Source organism: Haliotis cracherodii, unplaced genomic scaffold, assembly GCF_022045235.1.
Source record: "Haliotis cracherodii isolate W230 unplaced genomic scaffold, xgHalCrac1.p SCAF_14, whole genome shotgun sequence".
In the NCBI taxonomy this organism is placed as follows: domain Eukaryota; kingdom Metazoa; phylum Mollusca; class Gastropoda; order Lepetellida; family Haliotidae; genus Haliotis; species Haliotis cracherodii.
This window is the reverse complement of record NW_027266269.1, coordinates 36,563,396-36,571,766: the sequence shown is the minus strand read 5'-3', so window position 1 is coordinate 36,571,766 and position 8,371 is coordinate 36,563,396.

Sequence of the window (8,371 nt, the reverse complement as noted above, 5' to 3'; positions counted from 1 at the left end):
AAACCAACCAGTGTTTCATGTTTGTTCTCCCATGATGATGCAGATGTATATTCTGCATATATATTATGTACTTATTGATACTATGAATAGTTTGTGACTATATAATCGACATTTCCCTTCAGGAAAATTACTTGTTCTTACACTCGAGGTAAACAGTACTTCATGCCGGAACTACTTTCAATCTGCCTCATTGACGCCATTGTCTTCGGACTAAAAACAGAAAATACTAATAATTTATACAACATTTTTTTTTTAAATGTTTGGTTAATCTCGTGGACACTTTGAAACTGCACGAAACGTGAATGTATCTGTTTTATCTGTCATCCATGAGGTAATCATCGTAGTTGAAAAGGAAAAGCCAGATATATTTCAAGTCATTGTCCGTGTAGGTTGTACAGGGATATATCAATATCAGGTTCATATCCGACATATGACCATGGTTTTTCAGATATGTCAATTACTTTAAACATGATTAGCCATTGTTGAATTGAAAACTTATTACATGAGAATATATTTAAAGATTCAAATCAAATGAGACTTGAAATAAAAAGTTATCTTTGTTATTTATTTGAATTATTATTTTTTACTTTTGGAGGATTCCAAGCGACTGCAGATCGCAGTTGGCTGTTTTACAATTTCCAAATGTACACCCTTCCAAAAAATTCTTATGCACAACAAGGATGACATGATTAAGAGGAATCAAACATAAGAATTCTCTCTACGACGATTGTTGGGAAAAAAATCTAATTGGAATTCTTAAAACACCTCTGCGTTTCTTTTATTGAAGAGTGTATATCGAGTGATTGATTGAGTCAGTCAGTATGAAGCTTGAGCATGCGCTCAGGGTATCATCACACACAATCAGCCACACTTCTACCCACCGGACAGACATACATTAAGCTGAAAGGCACACCTTATTACGTCACCCGAGCATAGAGACACACGTGATCCACCATGGGCGCTAAGATCCGACTGTGCTGTGATGTGTGACGTCAACTTACTTGCGTAATAATCGCTATGCGTGCAGACTGTAAAAAAATCTTACTTTTCTCTCGTTACAATCTTATTAAAATCAGATCTAAGTTCTTTCTACCGCTTAACAAAGATCTGAGGACATCCCATTAGGGGTCACGTCAGAACGACCTTTCATCCGACCAATCAGAGCATCGCTTACCAGATTATGAAACTGACAGTCGGAATGTGATTTCTAATCATGTAACCTAAATCCGAACGATAGTTACGGGTTTAACGACTGAATCAATACAATCTAGACCATCTATTAGCCATTCCAGAATGTTCTTTTGTTCAGGTATCAAATTTTTAATCGAGAATTTGTAAAGATATGTTTCGAAGCGTAGTCGCCAATTTGAAATTAGTGCCGTAAAGCACGAGAAAGCTTCCTTCTGACTGGTCATTCCATTGGTTGGTCAAAGTTTGCGCAAGGTCGGTCTGACGTGACCCGTATTGGGATGTCCTCAGATCTTTGTCTAGCGGTAGCGAGAACTGAGGTCTGTTTTAATGAGATTGCTCTCGTAAGTTCGTAATGTAATGAAAACATTATTTTAAAACATTTCAGCATACATGTCAATAAATCTCACATTATATTTTAACCTGCAATTGTTACACAAACAGATATAAGTCTGCAAATGGGACTTTGTAGAACGTAAGTTCAAATGTTTGGTACCATGTATTAATTAAGAATTTAAGCTTGTGATTTGTATTGTTTTGTTCCTGAGATACTGTAGTTACTGTAAGATACTGTAAGATAGAATGAGAAGTTAAAACGTGATTTCTCACCCATAAGGTTCCTCTTCTGATGGTTGGTCACATATAATATTACAGTGCATTAGAATTTCACGAGCGTATACTAACATCATTTCTCAGGAACCCAGAAACACACATGTTCCTCAAGAACATTGTTCTTCCGAGAATAAAGTGAGTGAGTGAGTGAGTGAGTATGGTTTTACGCCGCTTTCAGCAATATTCCAGCAATATCACGGCGGGGGACACCCGAAATGGGCTTCACACATTGTACCCATGTCGGGAATCGAGACCGGGTCTTCGGCGTGACGAGCGAACGCTTTAATCACTAGTCTACCCGACCGCCCCTCCGAGCATGAAGGCAAATGATTTTTCCCCAGCAAAGACACATACATTGTGTCATCCGAGTATAGAGATATAAATTGTCCCAAACACAGAGACAAATGTAACGCCGGACTCAAGTCTCAAGTAACACATTTACAACCAGACCCCGATTTATCTTAGAGGAGCTATCTTTAGTGTACCTCATGTTTAAGTGGTTGTAGCTGGAATATTGTTTGTTTGTTTGTTTGTTTGTTGTTTAACGCCGCACTCAGCAATATTCCAGCTATATGACGGCTGTCTGCAAATAATCGAGTCTGGACCAGACACTCCACAGGTTGATATCATGAGCAATTGGGACAACCAAGTCAGCGAGCCTGACCACCCGATCCCGTCAGTCATAGTTTTCCAAGGATAACGACATCTGGTATCATTGGTACGGTAATCTGGTCATATAAACAAACTTCCACATCCACGAAGAACCATTCTGTTTTTACTTTTACTACCCACTCTCAGCAATCATTTACATAGTTTTCCTTGTATTTTTTCAATATCTTTACAATATGTTACTCCCCATATTTCTTAACCATAATACAATATGGGGACAACCATACTATCAAATACTGTGAACAAATCTGTACATGGGATATACTCGGCCCTTTGGGAATAACGATAAACGGACATTAGAGCTTTATTAGCTTGTGAATGTAGACAAAATGGCCTTTACCCCACAAAAGGTTTGGAGTAAATACAAGTCCAATATATCTATAACAAGATGGGGGCACGGGTGGCCGAGTCGTCTAAGGCGCCGCGATTCGCTGCGCAGAGTTGCGTCCCTTGGGCACGCCAGAAACCTATGATTGTGGGTTCGAATCCCGGTTCGCCCCGATTATGTTTCTAGGTTTGTCAGCACCATACCCGTGTTCGTGGGTTTGGTTTCACCGAAGTGGTAAACTTTCTTAGACCTGCATCACTTCGGGCTTTCCTCCCACATTAGGCTGACACGCCGCGATATAACTGGAATACTGTTAAAAGCGGCGTAAAAACCAACTCACTCACTCAATCTATAAAAAGATACTACCTCTATTTTCCATAAACAAACTTCATAATTCCGCCAAGGGCCACCATTACGAAAAAACATGATTTTATTTGTTCAAATTTACTTTCATGCCCGTAGTATCACAAAACTTCTCCAAGGCATTGATTTTCTTTTGTAATTGAAAACTAGAATCTGTCATTGGCGATATACCACCTGCGTACATTAAAGCAAATACAGATTAATAACTTGGAGAGACAAATAGGCCTCTACCACCATCAACCATCCTCTACCACCATCAACCACCCTCTACCTCCCTCTACCACCAACAACCACCCTCTACCTCCCTCTACCACCATCAACCACCCTGTACCACCACCAACCACCCTCTACACCATCAACCACCCTCTACCACCATCAACCACCCTCTACCACCCACCACCATCAACCACCCTCTACCACCCTCTACCACCCTCTACCACCATCAACCACCCTCTACCACCATCAACCACCCTCTACCACCATCAACCACCCTCTACCACCCACCACCATCAACCACCCTCTACCACCCTCTACCACCCTCTACCACCATCAACCACCCTCTACCACCATCAACCACCCTCTACCACCATCAACCACCCTCTACCACCATCAACCACCCTCTACCACCATCAACCACCCTCTACCACCCACCACCATCAACCACCCTCTACCACCCTCTACCACCCTCTACCACCATCAACCACCCTCTACCACCATCAACCACCCTCTACCACCATCAACCACCCTCTACCACCCACCACCATCAACCACCCTCTACCACCCTCTACCACCCTCTACCACCCTCTACCACCCTCTACCACCATCAACCACCCTCTACCACCATCAACCACCCTCTACCACCCACCACCATCAACCACCCTCTACCACCCTCTACCACCCTCTACCACCATCAACCACCCTCTACCACCATCAACCACCCTCTACCACCATCAACCACCCTCTACCACCATCAACCACCCTCTACCACCATCTACCACCCTCTACACCATCAACCACCATCAACCACCCTCTACCACCCTCTACCACCATCAACCACCCTCTACCACCATCAACCACCCTCTACCACCATCAACCACCCTCTACCACCCTCTACCACCATCAACCACCCTGTACCACCACCAACCACCCTCTACACCATCAACCACCATCAACCACCCTCTACCACCCTCTACCACCATCAACCACCCTCTACCACCATCAACCACCACAGTGCTCAATGAGTGAGTGAGTGAGTATGGTTTTACGCCGCTTTTAGCAATATTCCATCAATATCACGGCTGGGGTCACCAGAAATGGGCTTCACACATTGTACCCATGTCGGGAATCGAACCCGGGTCTTCGGCGTGACGAGCGAACGCTTTAACCACTAGGCTACCTGACCCCCCCAGTTCTTCCATGACTTGAACAAGTACATTCATGAAAATGATAACTAGTTGAGGGCTTGATATTGTAACACCCTTCAAGGTGCTAGCCAAAACACAAATAACACAAGCAAAGATGAAATTTGGCAGTCCAAATTTGTAATGGCTTTTACAAACTTTAAGTTTAATTTTGGTTTGAATGTCAACAATGTGGACATAAATTATTAACAATGTAATATTAAAATGATTGCAATAATACCCACAGTTTTGATCAAATACTATTAAGTCTATTAGATTTTATTAGCAGGGCTCAGTCTCCAAAGAAGTAATAATATTTAGTAATATTAGATTTATTGTTTTGAGAAAATGTTATTATAAGTAATATAATGTCAAGAGATTACTTCTTAATTTGGCCTAAAAATGTACCTAGTGGTAGTGAATGATAAGTAGAAGTGTCCTAGACCTTGACCCGTGATCGTATTTATAGGCATCATTGACAGGTCATGTGACCTTTCTTAGCCAATCAGAACACAGGTTGGATGGCCTTCATATCACAAGCATGGCATAGGTAATGTCATTTCTAACACAAGTAAGTGATTACAAAATGTCCTTGCTTTGTCCTGTTTGTCCGAATACAATTAGGACACTGTAGAAATAATCAGGAAATCGAGACAATTTGTTGTAATTAAATGGACAATAGCTTTACGCCAACTTAGCGTCAGTGGCCGCCATCTTGGTTGGTGGTCCTCGCCATTACAAGTGAAATTTACTAAACAATCCGTTTCTTTTATCAATTGGTATTGTCCTGATACTGTACAAAGTGTCCGAATAGATCGAACACGACGAACGAACAAAATTTGTGTTTATGTCTGAAACAATGATATTAAGGACAAGGATAGATTCAGACCAAGCGACTGGGAGGACAGTTTGACAGACATCAAACGTCGCTAAGACCATTGACAAATATAGGCCTATAGGAGAAAATATGCCCCCATTCAAAGTATTGATATTGTCCTATATGTCCTTTCATAATTCGGACAGTAACACAACTCATCAAAATACTTGGCAAATATTAACAGAGAAACGGACAAACAGATTGTCAATATTGCCTTGAACGGTCATATTGCAGGTATAAATGCAAGAAATATGGGAACGTATATGTTGTCCTCTATGTGTCTGAATATTGCAAATCTAGATTAGACTGCAGGAAAATACTTTATCATGAATCTATGACTTTGATGTGAAAACGGACACTATGTCACTATGCCAAGCGTAAACATCATTGACAGGTCACCGTAACCTCCGAAATGTCAAACAGATCAAATTAGTTACTCAGTGCGATCAAGTGTAATTATCATTAATGTCCAAAGTGAAATATACTGTGAAACATTTTAGAGCAAGAAAGTAATCGGAAAATCTTCAATAACCAGTGTATTCGGTCATTGTTTATCTAGATCAAATGTCAACTTACTGTCTAAAAAAGGGCACGATGCAAGAGTGTATACAAGAAATAGTCCCTGACAAACATCGCTCTTATCACTCAAAATACGTCATGAATCCTAACAGTGAAACAAATATAATCACAAGGTAACATGGAATACATGAACCTGTACGACAAGCGTATAGTCCACGAAGTCATCTATATCCCCCGCCCATTTTAACACGCTATGGTCCCCAACCAGGTAACTGACCCAACATTTCGTTTAGACCATGTCAAAATAGCTGCAATGGAAATTCTAAAATAAACATTTCTAAAACTCCTTAATATCAAATGGCACCTGTTCGGTTCAGAATGAGCTTTATATATAGACATGCAATGTTTGACAAGGAAATATGTCTTGAAATAATGCCCTGTAATACAAATTTCTAAAATTCATAAATAGCAAAAGGCAACAATTTAGCATGTGTCTGATAGATGTGGAAAATTTCATCCGGAATCGAACCCTACCCCTATTGTTTTTTAAGTCAAAAAGCCATGAAAACGTAAAAAAATCAAAAAAAAATCCTAAAATTCCTAAATAGCAAAAGGCACCAGTTCACTATGTGTCTGGTAAGCATGCAAAGTTTTGTTAGAAAGTATTGAACATTAAAAATATTAGTTTCTAAAATTCCTAAATACGAGTAGCAAAAGGCACCACTTCAGTATGTGTCTGGTAGACATACAAAGTTTTGTAAGAAAGCATTTAACGGTTTTTTAGTTACGCTCCGGAAACGAACTCTACCCTATAGTCCAACTTAATACCATGGAAACATAAAAATTTTTTTTTCGAAAATTCCTAAATAGCAAATGGCATTCGTTCAGCATGAGTCTGATAGACATGCAAAGTTGCGTAGAGAAATATTAAACGGTTTCTGAGTTATGCTCCGGAAACGATTTCGGGACGCACACACACACGCACGCACACGCACAGACGGACGCACACACACACACACACAAACACACACAGACGGACGGACGGACGGACCTTCGTTAGGGCGGGGGATAATAATAGTGCATAATGATAACAGTAGGTATATTATTCATGGATGTAAATAGCGTAGTGACACACAGTAGTAATCAGGTCATGCCTGACAAGTGCTGCTCGCGCGAACGTTCATTGATAGATAAACAACAACAGTGAACATGACCCACAACGTTCATACAGATAGATGAAGTTCATTTCCAGGTAACTATCTATCATACTATAATCCTATTATTTGCTTTAACCATCAATGCCTATAGCTAAGGCTCTGTCTTGGAGCTTTAAGGACCTCTCCCGTGGACAGTTTGTATGTGGAGGCAGATGAACCTTCACTCGAACTGCGCCGCATTAAACTTTCACTGCAATATATAAATTTCACTCAAATAAATCTAATCCAGCATACAATTGTGTTTTCCACCCTCAATATGAAAACCTGTTTCAAAATCAATCAAACCTGGTTCCACCACTTGGAATCAGAATTCAACCACACATCACTGCAGCTAAAATAGATATAAATATTATATCACCTCACCGTCTTCTGTCTTCTCCTCCCTGGCAGATGGTGAAGCCAGAAGAAGACCTCACTCTAACCAATCTAAAAAAGTCGGATACCAAGCCTTTGGTATATCAACAATTATATAACCAATTACGCTCCAAATATAATTCTCACAGGTCCATTTTTACAGACGGGTCCAAGGATGGTGGCAAAGTTGCAAGCGTCACCATCATTGGATCCAGAACTGTCTCCTCAAGAATCCCAAATTGTAGTTCAATGTTAACAGTTTTGATCTATATTCAACAACAAAACCAATCTAAACATTTCATCATCTTCTCTGATTAGTTATCTTGCCTTCAGGCACTTAAAAATGTCTCACCATATCACCCTATTATCCTTGACATTTTTTAGCTCTATCATAATCTTTCTACTGGCCAATGTGACATCGTCTTCTGCTGGTTGCCAAGTCATGTAGGCATAACAGGTCACTCAAAAGCCGATGCTGCAGCTAAAGCAGCTCTTGACAAACTGTTATTTCAACTACTGGTCCCGTACAGTGATTTCAAACCAACCATCAAATCTTATACTCGGGATCTCTTGCAAAAGAGGTGGGACACCCAAGTAGGAAGCAATAAACTACGCGAATTGAAACCAACAATCGGTCATACCCACTTGGGTTGTCAGTCAAGACATGACGAAGTCGTTTTACGACGATGTCGTATTGGCCACTGTCGGTTTACACACGAATATCTGCTTAAGACAGATGAGGACGAACCTCCTAAGTGTATCCCTTGTGATGAAAGGTTCACCGTCAAGCATATATTTCTTGACTGTGTAGACTTTGCGATCGCAAGGGATTCACATTATCAAA